A 21,389-nucleotide genomic window follows, 5' to 3' on the forward strand; every position below is an offset into this window, starting at 1 on the left:
GGATGACAAGTGTCATCACCAGAAAGTTTCTATTTTAAAAAGGAAAAATGAAAAGAAAGCCCACGTTTGAATATTTTTTAAACAAATAGTCAGTACATAAGTAAATTTAAAAAAACAAAAAAATTGCCATGGATAACTTCACTACTTTATCCCACTTATCATTTCAGTTTCACAAAGCAAATATAACAATTGGACAGAGGAGTGGGTGGTTCTTCATCTGCAATTTCAAATGATTTCATCTCCTCCAATTGTAGACCATTATTTTAGGTCTTTCTTTAGTTGCTCTCAATATGGGTTTCAAACGAGACAACAAATTAAAGGGTTGGGGAAGTGTTTTATATTCTTTTTCCTTTTTATTATTTGATTGGTTCATTATTATGTCTCTTAGCCGAATTAATATAAGTACTAGAGATCTTACCGATGTATGAAGAAGTATGACGTTTATGTTTGTAGACTCACACATTTATTTTAATGTTTCCAACATTAACATTTTACAAACTTTTCAGTTTTAGACAAAATCTATATATTTTTGATATTTTGTATTATTATGATTTTAAAAAAATATATAAGATAATAAAAAATCAAAGTTTCATGGGGCTTATTGTAATTAGATTTTTTGGTGATGCAGGAACAAATAAAGTTTTTCAGTTTTGAGAGATGTTGACTGGATTAACTAGAGGAAAGAAGATCGAGAAAGAGGTAATTCAATAGTTTATATTTTAATAAAAAATATATTTTTTAATTTACTATTATTGACATATTTAAAGTATTTTCTTCATAGCCGTCTATATAATTTTCTTCTTACTACTTCCTTGAGTTAGTACATGAATTTTCATAGGTCATTCGCTACCCAATTATGTTGCATGTGTAATTTTTTTTTTTTAGAGTAATTTTTTTCTTTAGTTGTAAAACTAACAGTTACTTTTTTAACTTAATCAGAAAAAAGACTAACCCCCCCCCCCTGAACCCCACGTACAACTTCACTTCCCAATTCTCTCACTGCACTTGACACATCAATATATACATTTTCACCAAAGTCAAACGAGAATGAAGGTGAGGACAAAGAGAGATTCCCAGTAAAATACTTCTAGAAAGGAAAATTAAAACCAAAAGGTAAATTTTATTTTTTTGCCTCTTGCGTTTAGATTTCATTTTTCATTTATTGATGGGTGTTTCTCTCATGGATTGAATTTCTTTATCAATCTTTATGTGATAAAAAAAAATGTTTCAAAGAATTTAATGATGTAATATTATAGAAGATTTGGAATCTAATGGAGATGCCAAAATATTTCCCTCCCATGTGTTGTTTGTGTCCAAATACTCAAGGTGTTGAAAGAATCTAATTTTTTTGGTCGCACAACTTTTCTTTAATTTTTATCATTGAGCTTAGATTTTTGCTGGTGTTTTCAAATTAAAAAAGTAATGAAAAATATGTGCCATGATTACCCAATTTAATTTAGTGGAATTCTTCATTCATTTTTTATTTTTTTTATTTTATTACCAAGAAGCCTACAAAGTCATGTGTTATTTCCTTACTTTATTTTAATTAATTTATTATTAATTCTTAAAGTTTGCTTTATACTCATGTATTTACTGCATATCCTTTTTCTTTTTAACCACAATTTTATTTTTAAACTCTTGCTTTTCTTTATTGTTTTTTCTTTTCAGATTTCTAAGAATTTTTTGGATATAAATAGTTTAGAAGATCTTCTCGATATACTAATTATTTCATGAGGTCGATCCTTAGAGTTCAAACATTGACCTTTTTATCATCTTTAACGCTCTTAAAAAGTTAGAACTAAAATCATCTTCTTAAGAAGACAACAATAAAGAAAAGTTTGAACAATAAGAAAATCTTTTATTTTTGGCAAAAAATAAAAGGACACCATCATAGAAGAAGAAATAAATATTTCCTCTCAAAGATATACGGGCAAATAATGAGAAAATCGGTACTAAATAGTGAATACTGTAGGAGCTAGGAATTGAAGAAATCACATGTGTAATATATAAGGAAACAAATTAAATACTGGACAAAAACTTACAATAATTTAATAATGAATATGTATAATATTTCTTACTTTTTCTCAGTGCAGGTTCAATCATTTGAGTTTCATAATTATGGTCCTCTTTGATTTTTGTCTAAGGGAAGGGACCAACATCATTTGGACTCACAAAAAAGGAAAAAAAAATAAACTAATGATAGATGAAGTTTGTTTTTTTGGTGAATATATATGATAACGAACTTCAACATACTTTCGGTGTGCTAACACATAAATAAAATTACTAAAATTAATTAGTATATATTATCTATGTAATTTGTGTTTATTTCTCTCTAAGAGTTAGAAAGAATATAGGTTCAATTTTTTCTAATTACAGGTTCTAATCAATTAGCTTAAAATATTTCTCTTCTAATAATTTGGAAAGCCTTAAATATTAGAATAGATCCTTTGAAAGAATATGAATAACTACTGGAACGGGTAAACAATCAAAAGAGAGTATTTGTCAAAGAAAGTAGCTATAAAAATTGGATTTCAAACTTCTTTTTCTAACTTAAGAGCCCGTTAAAGAATCACTTTAACAACCTTTAATTATTCTTCATGTCTAGGAGGAGTATTACTTGACCAGGGAAAAAAAAGAAGAGAAGTATAAGAAATTGACTTATCAAGATGAAATAAATGGTCTCCATAAAAATATCAGTTTAAATATTGAAGTAACTAGAGACATATTATAAATAAGATTTGAGTAATAATCTGTTATGATTAATTTTATTTGACATTTGCGCGGATACTAAAACTAGTATTAACTTAAAAAAGAAGTCATTTTGACGCCGGAATCCATTGTAAAAGACTCAAGCGTTGCCTTCTTTCCGTTTCAAAATAAAACGGTTCAATATTTACGGCATATTTAAGGACCGAGCCGTAATAGGAGGTTCTTCTTTCCTGGCATGGAAGGCTTTTGCCCAAAAACTTCTCTTTTACGCTCTTAATTCAACACAAACTCTATTGTTAAATTCAAAATATTACGGCTTTAATTGCATTGAAAGGAAAACCAGTAGTTTAAGGTTACGAGCTTTTTCCCCCTCTGGTACGGCCTTCGATCTTCAATTTTTTCCCCTGTGATGAACTTCCTCCATTATAAATAAGGAATGGCAAACGGGTACTCTTCAACCTTCGTCTTTTTTAATCTTTTCGATCTTCCGTTGTGATGACTGGGAAATTATGTTGCCGGAGCCTTTTTTTAAAGACATAATTATCTACTTTCCTTATCAATTGATTATGTTTTTGATTGTTGAACAGAAAACATGGGCTGCTTGGTTTATCATTTAATATGCCCCATCGTTGACTTCTTAATAGAGAAGAAACTAACGGAGGAGAGGAAGCCGACCATTAATAATGAGGAAAAGCTCCGGCGGAGAAGAAACACCCTGAAACATTCATGCTCGGTTGGTACTTAATTCAAGTATCTCTGTTTAAGTTTCTTTTTTCCATTTTTTTTTTTTTTGTCCGGGCTTAAATTTGTTTTCCACCACTTTGTGTCACATTTTATTAATTTACGGCTCACTAATTTGCAAGTTACAGGTGACGTTTACCCAAGATAATGCAAAAAGACTAGCAGATATTTTGCCCAATACGCATAAATAGTTTGTTAAGAGATCATTTGATGAATGAAAGGGTCTCAAAGGCGAGTTATATTAGTTGAATATGATAAGGCTGTCAATGGACTTTCTAATAAGGTGATGAGATGCTTCCTTTTCCGTTACAAAATGAAGAATGGATAAATAAAATAAAAGTTTCTAATTTGAAATTCAAGTCTATAAGTAAAAGACTAAAATCAAGAAATTATATAAAGTAATACCGAGTAGTAAGGCAAAGCCATAGTAGTAAAGTGCAGTCATGATTTTTATGAACTCTTTCCAAGCTATGTGTTTTTTAAAATTGCGTTATCATAGTGTTTGACGGGCTCTTCTCTTTTCTAGACGCTTACTGGCTAAAAAAAATTAAATGTTTGCATGATTGCTTAACTTTGATTTATTAAGCATATACCTTCTGCACTTCAATTTGTTTTCCAATATTGTGTTTTTTTCTTGTGTAGTTTTCCTACTTATACATATATTCTTTTCAATTTTTCCGTATGAATGGCTCGTATCATTGTTACACCTCGTGAATTTTCGCGTCGTCGTAAGTAAACTAATGTAAGTCCAGAAAGGCTATGATACCCCTAAAAGGTTGTGGAAGACTTTTAATAAGTGTTAGACGAGTATTTAAGGGTTTCGGGATCAAGCGAATTGAAGAAATTAGGTTCGTTGAAAATTTGAAAAAAACTTGGCAGAATTTTTGACAGGATTTTGGTCCAACTTTAAAGAGTCATATCTCCTAGAAAATAAGGAGTTACGGAATCCATAACCTATGTAAATTGAAGTTCAGCGAGTCTTCTTTCCAATGCAACTGACAGATCGCATTTCTGTGAAGTACGGAGGAAAGTACGGCCCGTACAATAAAGTAGGTCCCGCACTTTTTGGGCGTATTTTGCCAAAATTTCCAGAAAGTTAAAATTTTTGCCTCCAAAGTACGGGATGAACAGTATCACGTACTTTGAAGTACGTGATGAATAGTAACCCGTACTTGGCTCGAAATTTCTAGAAATTTGAGTCGGTGGAATTTTTTTCCCAAGCTTTTAATTGGCCATTTCCATGACCTAGGCTTCATTTTTTCACCCAAAATAAATCCCTAAAGCCTCTATAAGCTTCCATTAACATCCATAATCACCCCAAATCAAATCAAGGAAGGATCAAGCTCCAAAACCCTCAACTAGTTCATAAAAAGTGTTTGTTCTTGTTTCTACATGGAGTAGTGGTGCACTTGGTCTTGGAACTTGGGTTGTGCATGTTAACGGTTAAACTAATAACCCGAACCGATTATTAGATTACTGGATTAATGGTTCGGGTTAATGGGTTATTGGTTCGGATATCGGGTGGTGTTCTCTAGTTATTGGAGTATCGGTTCGGGTCTCGGGTTCACCACTTTTGTTAACGGGTGAACCGATAACCCGATAACCATTTATTTAATTACAATTACATCCTTCCATATATAACCTTTCATATATAATTTGTGGAGTCCACTGTCCAGCGTTCCATATAACCCTTCCATATATAATTACTATGCCTATTATAGCTAGATATGCTTTTTTATTTAACTTTGTGGATGATTTCTGTTACCTAAAGAGGAACTTGGTATATTGTATAATCACCATCGCTTGTAAGTGTGAATGTAGGTGCAAGGAGTGCTTGCACAATGAGTCTAAGGACTAAGATGCCTCAATAGTCTGATAAAGTTCTAGTCATGAACACCGGGACTAAGGAATAGAAGTAATCTTTTTGGCATGGCTCCAATTGATCGAAATCGATCCACAGCCGTACCACCAAATTAACACTTGCTTACCAGTAGGCTAATAGTGCCTTGTGAGTTGTCATGGAGCAAAGCTGCAGTTGATTTCTTTAAATGATACATTTTTATAGCTAACTGCTGCAGGCACTTTCTTTTGTAGCTACTTTAGTCATTTTACATCTCGTTAATTTGTTTTTGATTCTGCTTTGAAGATGGCTTCTTTATTCTTGAAATTTTTTTGTGTGATATCTTAACAGTTAAATCGATAACGATAAAAAATCGATTAACCAATAACCTAGTAACCGATATCTTAACGGTTCTTTAACGGTTTATCATGTCTACAAACTGATAACTGATAAGTTTAACTGATAAATTTCAAACCCGAACCGAACCACCCGATACACAGCCCTACTTGGAATAAGTTGTATGAGTTGAAGCTCTTCAAATACAAGGTATGTTCTTCACCCTATTTGTATGTTGAGTTGATGTAAAGGCTTAATATACCCCTTAGAAAGGAGAAGAATTAAGGTGGAGAAGCTACAAATTTTGTAGTGAAGAAGGTGACTATGAGGTGAACTCGAAAAGAGGATTTGGTTAAATTTGAGACTAATTTGAATATAACTTCTTAATTATGATATTATGGATGTTGTTATTGTTGTTTGGGGGCTGTTTTGCAATATAATGGAAGTTGATAAATACGGGAAGTGCTGCCCAAATTTCGTTAGTTCGTAATTATGCTAGTTTGAACTTAAGAAGGTTTTCAACACTTAACCTTAGTGTAAGAACGTTAAGTAAATAGAAGTCGTAAAGGTATGTAAGGCTACCCCTTTCTTTCAAAAGGCATGAATCCCATGTTATGATCCCCTATATGCTACCTATGTTACCTTTACCCCTAGAAGTTCTAGTGAACCTTAACTCTCCAGAGTCTTATGATATGATTGAGCTTACCATGAAATTCTTGACTACATTCATGATAGTTGGTCTCATCTTATGTTGTTATCCCCTCAAAGCAAGACAAGATAGTAATGATGCTTATGATGATGATTTTCATCCTAGAAAGGCTAAAGCTTAAAGTTCTCAATGTTTTCATGATACTAATGAGTTTGTCACATGTTTGTTGATTTTATTCATTATTGATGATCTCACCTTATGATCATTGTTCTTTCAAGGTGAGATGTAGCGACGATTAATGTTCCATAACATAATCGGAGGTTACCGACCTTACGTCACTCCGATAGAGTTGTAGCTTTTAATTGGGCTCTCATGCATGCTTATTTTTATGTTTGATTACACCGGGCCTAGTTGGCTGGGCAGACACAACTTCGATGGGCGGCTTATGGATGATGATAGTTACACTGTGTCTGGTTGCCCGGGCAGTCACCACTAGTGGGCAGCGTGAGATGATTACACCGGACACCGGAGGCCCGGAAGCGGGCTACTGATGATATTATGTTATGTATGTATGGAAAAATGTTTTCTTAAAAGGCTAAGCATGCATGGTATTCGCCTTAAGAGGCAATTTGATATACAGGTTATATCTTTCTCTCATGTTTCCTTATTGCTTTATTACATTATTGTTCATGTCTTACATACTCAGTACATTGTTCGTACTGACGTCCTTCCTTTTTGGTGGACACTGCGTTCATGCCCGCAGGTAGACAAGGAGATAGATCTGATCCCTAGAAGCTTTGTCAGCGGAGATTTAGGAGCACTCCACTACTTCGGAGTCGCAGTCTATTGGTACACTTCTTTTGTGTATATATTGGGCATGGCGAGGTCCTGTCCCGTCCCTTGTGATTTCCAGTACTCCAGATAGAGGCTCGTAGACATGTGTGGGTAGTAGATGTTTCATGACCTCACTAGTGCCTAGTTTGTATATCATTTTTATAGCCTTGTGGGCTCGTCTCTCTCTCTCTCTCTCTCTCTCTCTCTCTCTCTCTCTCTCTCTCTCTATATATATATATATATATATATATATATATATATATATATATATATATATATATATATATATATATATATGAGGTGGTGTTGAACGTTGTCTTATTTACCTTGAGAATTATATTCATTCCGGATGTGTCAATTGGGAGTTCGATATATGGCCCACCGAGGTAGATTGGAAGAAGCATGCTAGGCGGTGCTCGGTAGGCTAGCTCCGGATACCCGTCATGGCCCTCCGATTGGGTCGTGACAATCATATATTTGATTTTTTTTAGGAATTCTCAAAATTTTATCTCGCTTTATCTAGACCAAATTCATAAGAAAAAATATGTGATGATTCTTAGCCCTTAGGCATGAAAAGACATTTATCTTTTGCTGTCGTTTTTTGCTTTTTACTCTCATTTTTTGTTAAATATTAATTTCGTCATTCCAAAAGAAAGAAAGAAACGTTGCCTAACTGAAAATATTGGGACAGTTAAATTATGAACTGCTACAACCTTTTAAATGCTTGTGATAATTAAAGGGGCAAAAGTACTTTTTTTCTTTTTCCCTATTTTAGAGTGATGAAAAAAGTTGTTTCCTCTAGGAAATTTTAAACGTCACTTCCAGTTTTTTCCCCAGACGTCACATTTATTTACTCCTCTAAATTAGGAGCATCTTTTCACGATGAACTCTTCCCCACCAAGGTAGCTATGGAGGGTGAAATTTGCTCCAGCTTCATAGTGTTGTGTAATTTTGTTCTTTTATTATATATTATTTTATTATGAAATTAGTCATAAGATATTGATTTTTCCACAAAGTTCTCTTTAAATATTTTGAAATTATTTTGAGTGTGCAGGTTCAGATTTTAGATACCGAGGCTAGCGTTGAATCTCTTAATATTTCTATGCCGTTAAATATTTCTTTGGTCAATGATGAGGTTTTTACCTTAAACCCTCTACAAGATATGATTTTTTATCACATAAACAACATTCTTTAATCTTTGTATAATAAGCCAAACAAGACAATAGGATTTAGGCACTGATATCATTTTTGAAATTCTTCTATTTGCACCTTTGATTACCCTTGCTCCTTGGGCGTTAATACTATTTTTACAATCTTTTTATTGCACCTTTGATCGACCACACTCCCTTCCTCTTCTTTCTTGCCGGCCTTTCTTTTTCTTGATTATGTTAATTATTGTATTTTTCTTAGTGATTCTGATATGATAATTTGTTTAGGTTGATGAATGGAAGATAATAACAAGGAAATAAATGGCGAGGAAGATAGCGAAAAGGAGAAAGCTTGTAAGCGCTTATAGATTATCTCTCCTAAGCCAATATCCCTTTTTTTATGAAATTGTATTTTGATTTTTTGTAAGAGAAACTTTAAAAGGAATGAATTGTATCTTTCCAATTTTCTTGCAATTTAATATAATTTGAAAATTTACACTACAAAGAAGGAAAAAAGTTATATATGTCCATGCGTCATTTACATATTTTTTAAGGATAATAAGTGTTGACACTCAATTTTGTCTCACCTTTCCTCCGAAATATCTATTTACGCTTCTAGTATTTTTGGCAACTTCAAAAAATAATTATTTATATTTTACTATAATTATCAGCTTTTACCGGGGTTTCATTATTCCGTTGCAGTCACTAGCTGTCATTATTTTTATTACTACTAACACTATTATCCTTATCCTTATTATTATTATTATTACTATTATTATTATTATTATTATTTGTTATTATTATTATTACCAGTATTATCATAATTTGCATTATAATTGTTTCTGCATTTTTACTGCATTATGCACACGCATTGCATTTATTTCAGCACAACTAAATAATAGCATTTATTTACTGTTGATTTTCAAAATAGTATTGCACGGCTATTACGACGTCATATAATTTTATTATCTGAGCACTAATAATTAGATATTTTATATTAGGTAATATTTTAGCACACGTTAGTATATAGTTAATTAAAATGGGTCTTTTATTTAAATTTAGAAGCCCAATTTGGGCCTTTCATCAGCCAAATTATTAGTCCAAATTCGAACCCAATTAACCACCAATATTTCGAATTGGCCCAAAACGACCCAACCCACTTTTTAATCCACCAGCCCACCAACCCATTAAACCCGGTCCACTACCCGGACCCGACTCGACTCTTTCAAAACAAATGAAACATTAGGGTTTCTATTTTTCATCCAGCGCCGCTCTGTTCTCTCTTCTCTCTCTCTTTCCTCTTCCTCTCTCCTCCACGCTTCGTCGACGAATGGGGTAAAATCGCAGTCGTCTTTCGATCCCCCCAGGCCTGCATGGCCATTTCGAGAAAGGCAATTAATGCCTGTCCCTTTCCCCGTCAGTGTTCAACCACGGTAAGTTTGTCGTCTTCCTTCGTTGTTTGTCGATTAATCTGAGCGATTTTAATGGATTTTGGCTTTTTGTGAATTCAAAATCCGTCTCCTTTATACGTTCCTTTTGATTTTCGAGTACAAATTTTAAATGGATTTTGTCTCATTCCCCTTTTCGGATCGATGACAAAAAAGCTTTCCAACACTATATTTGAACGCGATTTTGACCTAAAGATCCCGCCTAAAATTGAAAACCCCAGAAAACCCTAGTTGCTTCCTATAATTGGTTGTTTATGAACTGGTTTGGGGGACAAGTTTGAAACCTCGGAAATCCCCTAAAAAAAGCTCTGGAATCGCCAAAATTCCCCCTAAAAAAAAGAGTTCTTCAGCCGCCCAAAATCCCTTAAGCAATTTTAGTTTGATCAGTCTTATATTTCTGAGTGTCGAGCAAAATACTCAATCATTTTTTTGTTTTTCGTTTGTCCTGGTACTACTTCGAATCCGAGCATCGCAAGCTCGAATTTGATAGTGTTCGAACGTGAATCGAAGGCCCCGCACCCACTTCGCTGCACCCGAAGAAGGTAATTCTCCTTTCCCTTTTGTTTCTTTTTGCATTTTAGGTTTATTTGTCCTGTGTTAGTTTATTTTACTGCTCCTATGGGATTTGTGAGTGTAGCTTAGTATCTGCATATGTGTTAGAATAGGTCTGTTCTGAATAAGAAATACCCATGAAATCTGTAGTATTAAATTAAGTTTAAATCACCTGCTTTACACAAAATAATATGAATAACATGTTAAGTATCCCAGTTGGTGGATTTGTTGGCTTTTAATATAACTGAGTTACCCAAGAATGTTTTGAAGGGTTGGATCTTAGTCACATGATGTTTGAACAGTAATGAAGGATGAAACTACTTATTTATCGTATTGTAAGTACGCTTAAGGCTTGAAGCATGTATGTTTGGGTAATATTTTTAATCCATTTGTGTGTTCATGTGTGAATAGATGATCACTGTAGTTTCAGATCAGTTTCTTCCTATCATTTCACTTTTCTGAAAGTTCTGATCTGTGTGTACAAAGCTTAAACTAAAATGAAGAGAGTGCATCTCTTATATGTTTTTGTTGACTAAAGGGTGAACAACTTATCTCAAGCATGTAGATTTGGTGATCAAATGTATACTTAATTGGCTCAAAACTCAGTTCGGTGCAAATGCTCATTATGTTGATGTACTCATGAGTTGATTAATTGGCTTTAGTCCATTAGAATAGCCTAGTGTTTGCAAATACTTATCTTGCCTGATTCAAACATGCTTAATTTATATATATCCGTGTATACTGTGTGTGCAAATAAGCTCAAGCACCTGGTAGCAAGTTAATCATTACGAGTATGGGTAAGCCAACCATAGGTTAAACAAAATGTCTAAATTCAGTCTGTTTCAGTCAACTGTAGGTAGTAAACAACTTTGATTTCCTGAAATTTACTTCAACATGGGAAAAATATGGTTTTACTGTCAGTATGTGTTCAAAGTGTTTGATAGTCTCCTTATCTTACAAAATGGCATTGAGAACTTGTTTTTGAGACTGTCTGATAGATGAAAACATGATTGAAACTATAACTAGTTAACTAGATTAAAAGGGCATAAATCTTACATCAGATGACTATCTCTGATAATAAAAATGATAGCATTGTCTGCTTGGTTATTGTAGAGCTGGTTTGCTTGTCAATATAGAAATGTTGATTGCTTATGATAAAAAGGTTGGCTGAAATAGTTCATGGTTGGTATTGACTTGTTTGTCTGAGGGGATGTCATTGTTCTCAATAGATTAGGAGTTTAAAAGTTTAAGTGTTTGCTTGGTCCTAGTAAGCATAAAAAGGGAAAGCTATGTATGTTTACCTGTTAAAATGGAACTTAGAAAGTCTAAATGCAAGGCTAGTAAATGTGGTTGTGCAAGTTTGCCTATTTTCTAGTGTTTGTGTTTCCTCTTATTCTGTGGCTATCCCATCTTGCAGTTTAAGGGATTGGAGAGTTACTTCCCTCTTGGATAGTTTAAACCACAATTTATCCATGCTTGAACATCTTCATGGCTGAAACAATTTAAAAAAAAAAAAAAAAAAAACAATCTCAGTTCTCCTGTGTTTTTTTCTCAAGTATAAAAAATGATAAGATATGAGAATAAATCAACAGGACCGCTTCCCCTTTCCCCTCTTACTGAACTACACACATGTTTAGTCTAAGATTAAGTTGCGGCTTAAAGGTGACTAAGGAATGGTTTGTGTAAGGCAAATGGTTCATTGCATGTTATTCTTATATTGATCATGAATTTCTCCTGTCAATAAATGCTTGTGTAGAGTATTATGTCAAAGTGTGCCATTATATATGTGCGTATACCTAGGAGTACTGATATTGAACTGAATAGAAACCCTTCTACTCTCCTTCTTCCTCTTTGCTATTATGCTGCTGCTATGTGATATACTTAAATATACACAGTATATACATAGTCCACTGGTCTGTTTTTGAACTTATATTATGCATGTTTACCTTATTCATTGATTATGCACTAATCCTTTTCCTTTCATTTTATGCATGACCATCGCATACGAGTCCGAGGGACTCGTTCTTCTTCCGCATTCGATGTTGGGCTAAAAGCCCAACGCAATCTTCTCAGGTCATCCCCCATCAGTTCTGTCTGCAGCAAAGAAAATAGAAAACAAAAATTTTGGGCCAAAGCCCAATAGACAGGAACAGCCGCAGTAGTCTATATAAAAAGATTTACTGGGCCGAAGTCCAATAGCATGAAAAGTTCGCAGCAGTTGAGCCCGAAAATGGGCCAGATTCATTCAATTTTTCCCCTCTACCTTATTTTTATTGTTGTGTATTTTTTATTTGCCTCGTATGACTAACACCTTATCTTATTTTGTTTTCCTAACTTAGATGAATTCTAGTAAAATTAGTGGGTTAGCTTTAGTATAATGGGTAGTTAATTTAAGAGAGAAACTCACAAATAGTCCCATAGGTTTCATTTTTTTATGTTAAAATTATTTATAGCATCTATAATATTTTTTTTTATTTAGAATAATTGATTTTCAAAATAGCATGACTACATATTTTGAGCTAAAGGAATCATGATTTATTCTTACTATCTTAAAGAATTCAAACGTAATGGACAAGCCAATATGAACTCAAGTATATGTTTGTAAACAATTTTTCAAGATTCATCCAAATCGTGCATATTTTTAGCTAAGCATAGTTAATAAGAAATAATAAAAAGGATAAAGAAAACTCACATTAGCGATTTTTGTATTTTGTTTATACTCCTAAAATGCAAAAATCAATTAATATCTCGCCATTTGAGTGACTTCAAATATTTATAAAAACGCTGCACAAACCCGCATTGTCTTTTACTTATATGCAAATTAGTATATAGTTTCTGCAAGTCTTATTTTAAATAGCATTTTTATTTAAAGTCTTAGCAATATTTATAAGTCTATTTTTAAATAGCATTATTGTATTTTCATTTAAAGCCTTAGCAACGTTCTCAAGTCTTATTTTAAATAGCCTTGTTATTTAAAGCCTTAGCAATATTTATAAGTCTTATTTTAAATAGCATTATTATATTTTCCTTTAAAACCTTAGCAACATTTACAAGCCAATTTCTTAAAATTTAAATGCTACATTTGCATCTTTAGTCTTAATTAATTAACCTAAGTTTGGACGGTAACCGTAGTTAATGGATTCTAAAGGATGTCTAACCCCTTTCCTTTAGGATAATCTACAACCCTTACCTAGAATCACGCTAATTAAGCAGACCATTTGTTACGTCCCGTATTTTTATACATTGGGACAACCCGGATTAATTATGATAATTTAAGGCCAAGATTTTTCCGGGATTTGAAGTCGGGACTTTTGACCATTTGATTTTAATTTGAGATATAAGTCATGTATGAAATTGATGGCATTGAACACTTAGGGAAAATTGGGACTACAATTCATAAAATTGGAATTAAAATGTTGTGCAAAAAAATAAAAAATAAAAAATAAATTCCTTGGTGGCCATGTAAATGGGAATTGGTCCCACACATTGTGTGGCCAATTTTAATTGGTGGCCGTTTGAGATTTCACCTAATGAAGTGTTATTTCACAGAGGCAGATTGTGTGTACCTGACGTTGCAGGGTTGCGGCGACAGGTTATGGGCGAGGCACATTACGCCCGATATTCTGTTCACCCAGGGTCGACGAAGATGTACCATGATATCAGATGCCTATATTGGTGGGACGGTATGAAAAGAGATATAGCAGAGTTCGTTGCTCAGTGTCCAAATTGCCAGCAGGTTAAGATTGAGCACCAGAAGCCCGGTGGGCTATTGCAGGAGATGGAGATACCGACGTGGAAGTGGGAGATCATTAATATGGACTTTATTACAGGTCTACCTCGCACTCCACGGAGGTATGATTCTATTTGGGTTATTGTTGATCGGCTGACGAAATCAGCCCATTTTCTTCCGGTTCGGACCACCTATTCAGCTGAGGATTATGCCAGGCTTTATGTCAGGGAGATTGTACGACTTCATGGAGTTCCTGTGTCTGTTATTTCCGATAGAGGTGCCCAGTTTACAGCTAAGTTCTGGAGATCGTTTCAGGAGGGATTGGGGACCCAGGTGAGCCTGAGTACAGCCTTCCATCCCCAGTCCGACGGACAGGCCGAGCGCACTATTCAGACATTGGAAGATATGTTGCGTGCCTGTGCTATTGATTTCAGGGGTAGCTGGGACGATCATTTACCGCTTGTTGAGTTTGCGTATAATAACAGCTACCACTCCAGTATTCAGATGGCACCATATGAGGCTTTGTATGGCAGGAAGTGTAGATCACCGATCGGTTGGTTTGATGTTGGGGAGACTGAGTTGATTGGCCCAGATGTGGTCCAGCAGGCCGTGGATAAGGTGAAACTTATTCGAGAAAGATTGTTGGCAGCCCAGAGCCGACAGAAATCTTATGCCGATATGCGACGTCGACCGTTAGAGTTTCAGATTGGCGATTGGGTGTTCCTGAAAGTGTCACCGATGAAAGGTGTTATGCGATTTGGCAAGAAAGGAAAGCTCAGTCCCAGATATATTGGGCCTTATCTGATTATTCGCAAAATAGGCAAGGTGGCCTACGAATTGGATTTGCCAGCTGACTTGGGAGCGGTTCACCCGGTATTCCATGTTTCTATGCTTCGTAAATGTATTGGTGACCCTTCCAGAATTTTTCCTTCAGATGAGATACAGGTCACAGAGGAGCTATCTTACGAGGAGCAGCCTATAGTCATATTGGATCGTCAGGTGAGAAAGTTGCGGAATAAAGATGTGGCTTCGGTTAAAGTGCTGTGGCGGAATAATAACCGCGAAGAAATTACTTGGGAGGCTGAGGAGCAGATGAAGGAAAAGTATCCTCACTTATTCCCAGTACCTTCAGGTAATTCAAATTCTTTGTCTGACCATGTTGATTTATGAATGATTTGTATGTGATGGCTATAAAAGCAACTCCCCCGAATTTGAGTAAGATCCGTAGAACTAATCCAACATTCGAGGACGAATGTTCTTAAGGGGGGGAGGATGTTACGTCCCGTATTTTTATACATTGGGACAACCCGGATTAATTATGATAATTTAAGGCCAAGATTTTTCCGGGATTTGAAGTCGGGACTTTTGACCATTTGATTTTAATTTGAGATATAAGTCATGTATGAAATTGATGGCATTGAACACTTAGGGAAAATTGGGACTACAATTCATAAAATTGGAATTAAAATGTTGTGCAAAAAAATAAAAAATAAAAAATAAATTCCTTGGTGGCCATGTAAATGGGAATTGGTCCCACACATTGTGTGGCCAATTTTAATTGGTCCACTCCACGTGTGGGCCAAGGACACTTGGACAACAACTATATGAGCCTAAAGTATGACCAAGTAGTCATCTTTTCCCCATTGCAAGACTTAGAAAAAAAAATCAAGGAGTTGAAGACCACCTTCAACACCCCTCTCGGCTACAAACCAAGAAAAACCAAATCCAAATCAAGCCACCCCAAAATTATTTCCTTGGTATAAATCAACTATTTAGAAGTCCCTAAGTAACGTGGAAGAGTTGTTTGGGTCATCCAACCACTAGTTGTGCCCAATTGCAAACCCTAACTATTGAAGGAAGTGAAGAAGGAAGGTAAGCATTCATTATGTTTTTGTGTTATGAAGGTTATATTCATGTTGTAGTATCTTATAGTGGTTGGAAATCATGAAATATAGTATGATTGGGAGTGGGTCGTGTGATGGGTGTTGTTGTGTTGTGATTGAAATTATGAATTAATGTTTAGTTAGTTGATTGGGATCATTGTAAGGTGAAGAACAATTGAGAATCATCCATATATGTGTATATATAGTGTTGAATGAAATGGGTCACATTATATGACGATGAACGAATGAACGTCGCTTAATGTTTTAATCGCCGTCGCTATGAATCTTATGTTGGAAATGAATGTTTGTTGACTCAAAATGACGTTGTTAATGTGCGGACTGTTTTTGGAGGTTATTGTATATTTATTGTAATTGGTATATTGATGAGATAGCATTGTTAGAATGTAATTTGAGGATACAAACCATGATTTGGAAATGAAGAAAAAAATTTAAAGGGCTGTCTCAGTGGGGCTGTTTTCGGCCAGCTTGGAAAAACAATTCGGGTTGTTGGAAATGTGGTATGAATTGCTTAGAATGCCCTTGAATGTTGTTAGTATGGGTTTGGGTTAATAATCAAATGTACGAACGATATTGTGGCTTTAAAGTAAGCCATGGAATTGAATAATTGGGAAGTTGTCAAATGGCGTAAAAGAGAGCTACCATTATTATTTTGCTTTTCGGATTGGTTGTCAATGTTACTAGGTTGGTTATTGTGGTTGTTGTTGTTGATTTTGAGCGAGTTAAATTCTCGGGGTAGCCTATTTACAGGGGAAATGCTGCCCGGATTTCTGTAGAATTAAGGGCGAAATTGGAATTTAATGCCCAAAAAGTCTTTAGCTAATGTTTGGCATTTTATGGCTTGTTTGTAGACCTTGGGCAGCCCGAATCATAGTTTGGACTTAGCTTGAGTTGGATCATATTGGAGAGCGTTTGAGGTATGTAAAGCAACCTTCCTTCTGGCATGCCTTAGTTTCACATAGGCTAGATTAGAGCTTTAAGGGAATTCCAAATTCGAGATCCGAGCATGTTATGATCCATATATATATATTCTTTGGCACTCTTATGTATGTTTTTATGAAATATGAACCATGATGTATTTGAAGTAATCGCTTTCCGAAATTCGCATAGAAAATGTTCGCTTTAAGGAATTTTGTAATCTCTGAATGCCATATTTTTCGCATAGAGGCTCGGATCGCTCCAATAATTTTTATAGGAGTTTGCTTGATGTATAATGGGTATGTTTTTCATAGGCGGACTCAGTTCGGGTCTATACTCGTCCGTGGGTCCCGCGACGCCCTTTATGTAAATTCGACAACTTTGAATCAGAAAGTGATAATTATTATTCCGATTTCAAATATGACTATTTTACTTATCCTTCGGATTTATAATAATGATTTTATGCATATGATTCCTCACTACTCCGCTCGTGCCTACTATGATATCGTTCGCCGGTTCCCGGGCCGGTTCTGTTGTCGTGCGCTTTTTGATATATTCCGGTGTTATGCTGTGTTTATGGTTCACCGTGCTCCTTGCTCGAGGGCCGGGTTCCACTTATGTTTGGCGTTATGCTGTGTTTGGCGTTATGCTGTGTTGTGATGTGTGACGGGGATTCGGAGATTTGAAACTTTCTGGTGTTATGCTGTGTTGTGGCGCCATCGACAGGCGGGCGACCACATTTTCCAGTGCCCTATGCATAATTTATACTTTGAAAATAAACATTTTGATATGTATTATTTTCTATATATCTGATTCGATTATTATTCAGATTTATTTCTGTACCTTCTGCTTTGCATACTCAGTACATATTTCGTACTGACCCCCTTCTCCGGGGGCTGCGTTTCATGCCCGCAGGTACAGACGCACAGCCTGGTGATCCACCTGTTTAGGACACCCTTTCTGCTATTCGGAGTGCTCCTCTCTTTCCGGAGCTTATACTTTTGGTATATATATTTATTAGTGCATTTGTATATATTCGTTCATGGGTACGGCGGGGCCCTGTCCCGTCATATGATTCTGTCGGTCTGTTTAGAGGTCTGTGGACATGTTTGTGGGTTAGGGTCTTTTCTGTATGAATGTATGTACATGTCGTTTGGGCGATCACATACGCCGAGGCGGCCGGTCCGCATATGTTGTTTGGGCGACCCTATACGCCGAGGCGGCCGGTCCGCATATGTTTATATATTGCTTGGTTAGCCCTGTGTGGCTTTCGTTGGTATTTTCTGCGTGCAGGGTATATTGGATAGTCCGTAAAACAAAGGAAACTCTGCCGAAATTTTTCTGGAAATTACCTAAATTTGAAATAAAGCCTTGTCGGCTTCCGCCATATACTAGAATGAGTTGATAGAATTTGAGATAATATTTAATAGATGGGTTCGGGTGCCCAGATCGGGCACTAGTCACGGTCTACGGGGTTGGGTCGTGACATAAGTGGTATCAGAGCGGTTTGTCCTCGGAGTGTCCACAGATCGTGTCTAGTAGAGTCTTGTTTATCGGTGTGTTGTGCACCACATCTATAAACAGGAGGCTACAGGACATTTAGGATGTTGTCTTTTCTTCTGATCTTAGATCGTGCGATAGAACTGTGCTATTAGGATGATTCTGTTTTGATCTGTTGTTGTTTTTCTTTCAGTGATGCCTCCGAAAAAGGCGACGGCCGCCCAGAAGAAAAGGGGCGTAGTAGGAGAGACCAGCCGGGCTCAGAAGGGTACTCGGACCCTTGCTCAGATGATGCGTGATATTACGTCCCGGCCAGCCGACTCTGCTACGTCTTCATCGTCAGAGGAGTCTGGAGCAGCTTCACCATTAGCTCCAGGGGCTTCAGCTCCCGCGCCTCCAGCTCCTCAGCAAGGGGCGGAGGACAGGACACTGAGAGAGGCTGTGCAGTTATTGACCACTCTGGTAGCGGGACAGGCTCGCAGACGCGGGCGGAGAGATGATGATGATGACGATAGGCGTGACAGCCTGAGGGTTCGAGAGTTTCTATTATGTGTCCCTCCAGAGTTTTACGGGTCTAAGCCCGACGAGGACCCCCATGACTTTATTCGGGGGATGCGGCGCTCACTAGATTTGGTCAGGGCTTCAGAGACTGAGTCTGTTGAGTTGGCTTCGCATAGACTACGGGATGTTGCTGCTCACTGGTATGAGTCCTGGGAGCTATCCAGGGGTGAGGGTGCTACCCCAGCTACTTGGGACGAGTTCGTGACTGCTTTCACTCACTATTTTTTGCCCCCAGAGTTACGGCGAGCGCGGGTTGACCGATTTTTGCATCTGCAGCAGAGGGGTCGGAGCGTCCGTGAGTATAATATGGAGTTTGATTCTTTGGCCCGGTATGCACCTGCCATAGTAGCAGATATGGTCGATCGGATGCACAGATACGTGATGGGGTTAGACCGCTATTTGATTGATGGTTGTATGGCGGTGGCATTGCAGGCAGACATGGATATTGCCCGACTACAAGCTTATGCCCTGGGTATGGAGGACCGACATAGAGCTGATTATTCTAGCAGAGATCGGGACAGGAGGCCGCCCAAGAGGGCCAGATTCGCAGGTTATTCTGGAGATTCTCGAGGCGGACAGCCTCAGCAGCAGCAGTCAGGCAGACATCCTCCTCCGTCAGGCCGGGGTACACCCCCACAGTTTACCGGCAGGAGATCTGAGGGTGTCGGATATTCAGGGGCAGGCCCGAGCTCCAGGGCTTCAGGTTCACAGTTGAACAGAGGTTCCAGCAGTCAGATGAGGCCACCCAGACCTTTGTGTTCCTACTGTGGGAGACAGCACCCGGGAGAGTGTTTCCGAGCTACGGGTGCATGCTTTGTGTGCGGCCGTCAGGGCCATCAGATGAGAGACTGTCCGGCTAGAGGTGGTACAGGCAGTTCAGCTCAGTCTACCGGGTCAGCCGGTGGTTCATCTTCAGCCTCGGTGGCGATGCGCCCTGCGGGGCGAGGTACTCCAGCACCAGCAGGCCGCGGCAGCGGTCGTGGCGGAGCTTCGGGTTCTAGCGGTCCTTCGAACCGCATTTATGCCTTAGCCAGCAGACAGGACCAGGAGGCTTCGCCTAATGTCGTCACAGGTATATTACTGGTTTTCTCTCGTGATGTGTATGCATTGATTGATCCTGGTTCTACATTATCATTTATATCTCCACTCGTTGCTGATAAAATTGGGATAGAATCCGAACCGATAGAGCCTTTTGAGGTAGCTACACCAGTAGGGGATTCTGTTATAGCCAGTCAGATTTATAGAGATTGTTCCGTGATTATCTGTGGCCGCTGCACTAAGGCGGATTTGGTAGAGTTAGATATGATCGAGTTTGACGTGATTATGGGTATGGATTGGCTAGCTTCTTGCTATGCTAATGTTGATTGTCAAAAGAAGATAGTCCGATTCCAATTCCCAGGGGAGCCAGTTATAGAGTGGGCAGGTAATACAGTATCGCCGAGTGGTAAGTTTATTTCATACCTCAAGGCTGAGAAAATGATCAGAAAGGGGTATATTTATCATCTAGTCCGTGTTCATGATTTAGAGGCAGAGGCACCGACTCTTCAGTCAGTCCCAGTGGTTAATGAATTTGTAGATGTATTCCCAGATGAGCTTCCGGGTCTACCTCCCGAACGGGAGATAGAGTTTGCTATTGATCTGTTGCCAGACACTCAGCCTATCTCTATTCCTCCGTACAGAATGACACCTGCAGAATTAAAAGAATTGAAAGAGCAGCTGAGAGATTTATTGGAGAAGGGTTTCATTCGGCCTAGTGCGTCACCCTGGGGAGCTCCAGTATTATTTGTGAGGAAGAAAGACGGCTCGCTGCGGATGTGCATTGATTATCGGCAGTTGAATAAGGTAACCATCAAGAATAAATATCCCCTCCCCAGGATTGATGATTTGTTTGATCAGCTGCAGGGTGCCAGGTACTTCTCGAAGATAGACCTGCGATCGGGTTACCATCAGGTACGGGTACGAGAGGCTGATATTCCCAAGATAGCATTCAGGACCCGATATGGGCACTATGAGTTCAGAGTTATGTCTTTTGGGCTGACAAATGCCCCAGCAGTATTTATGGACCTGATGAATCGGGTATTCAGACCGTTCTTGGATATGTTTGTGATCGTATTTATCGATGATATTCTGGTTTATTCTCGGTCAGAAGCAGAGCATGCAGACCATTTGAGGACGGTACTTGGCACACTTCGGCACCAGGAATTATATGCTAAATTTTCTAAGTGTGAATTCTGGTTATCTTCAGTGGCATTTCTGGGACATATTATTGGGGCTGATGGCGTCCGGGTGGATACCCAGAAGATCGAGGCCGTAAAGAATTGGCCTAGACCTACGACGCCGACAGAGGTGCGTAGCTTTCTGGGATTGGCTGGTTATTATCGGAGATTCGTGGAGAAGTTTGCTTCCATTCAGCGCCTTTGACAAGGCTGACTCAGAAGGGAGCTAAGTTTCAGTGGTCAGATGCTTGCGAGCGTAGCTTCCAGTTGCTGAAAGAGAAGTTGACTACGGCTCCAGTCCTGACT

General features: G+C 37.5%; 1 long non-coding RNA gene across 1 annotated transcript; it reads left to right on the forward strand.

Annotated features, from left to right (window-relative positions):
* The first annotated feature begins 2,937 nt into the window (after positions 1-2,937).
* Positions 2,938-7,287, forward strand: LOC132602445 (uncharacterized). Its single transcript, XR_009567782.1, has 3 exons — positions 2,938-3,156; positions 3,297-3,442; positions 7,039-7,287. It is a non-coding gene; the product is annotated as an uncharacterized LOC132602445 (long non-coding RNA).
* Positions 7,288-21,389: the final 14,102 nt, after the last annotated feature.

The sequence above is a fragment of the Lycium barbarum genome, chromosome 7, assembly GCF_019175385.1.
Source record: "Lycium barbarum isolate Lr01 chromosome 7, ASM1917538v2, whole genome shotgun sequence".
NCBI classification, from domain to species: Eukaryota; Viridiplantae; Streptophyta; class Magnoliopsida; order Solanales; family Solanaceae; genus Lycium; species Lycium barbarum.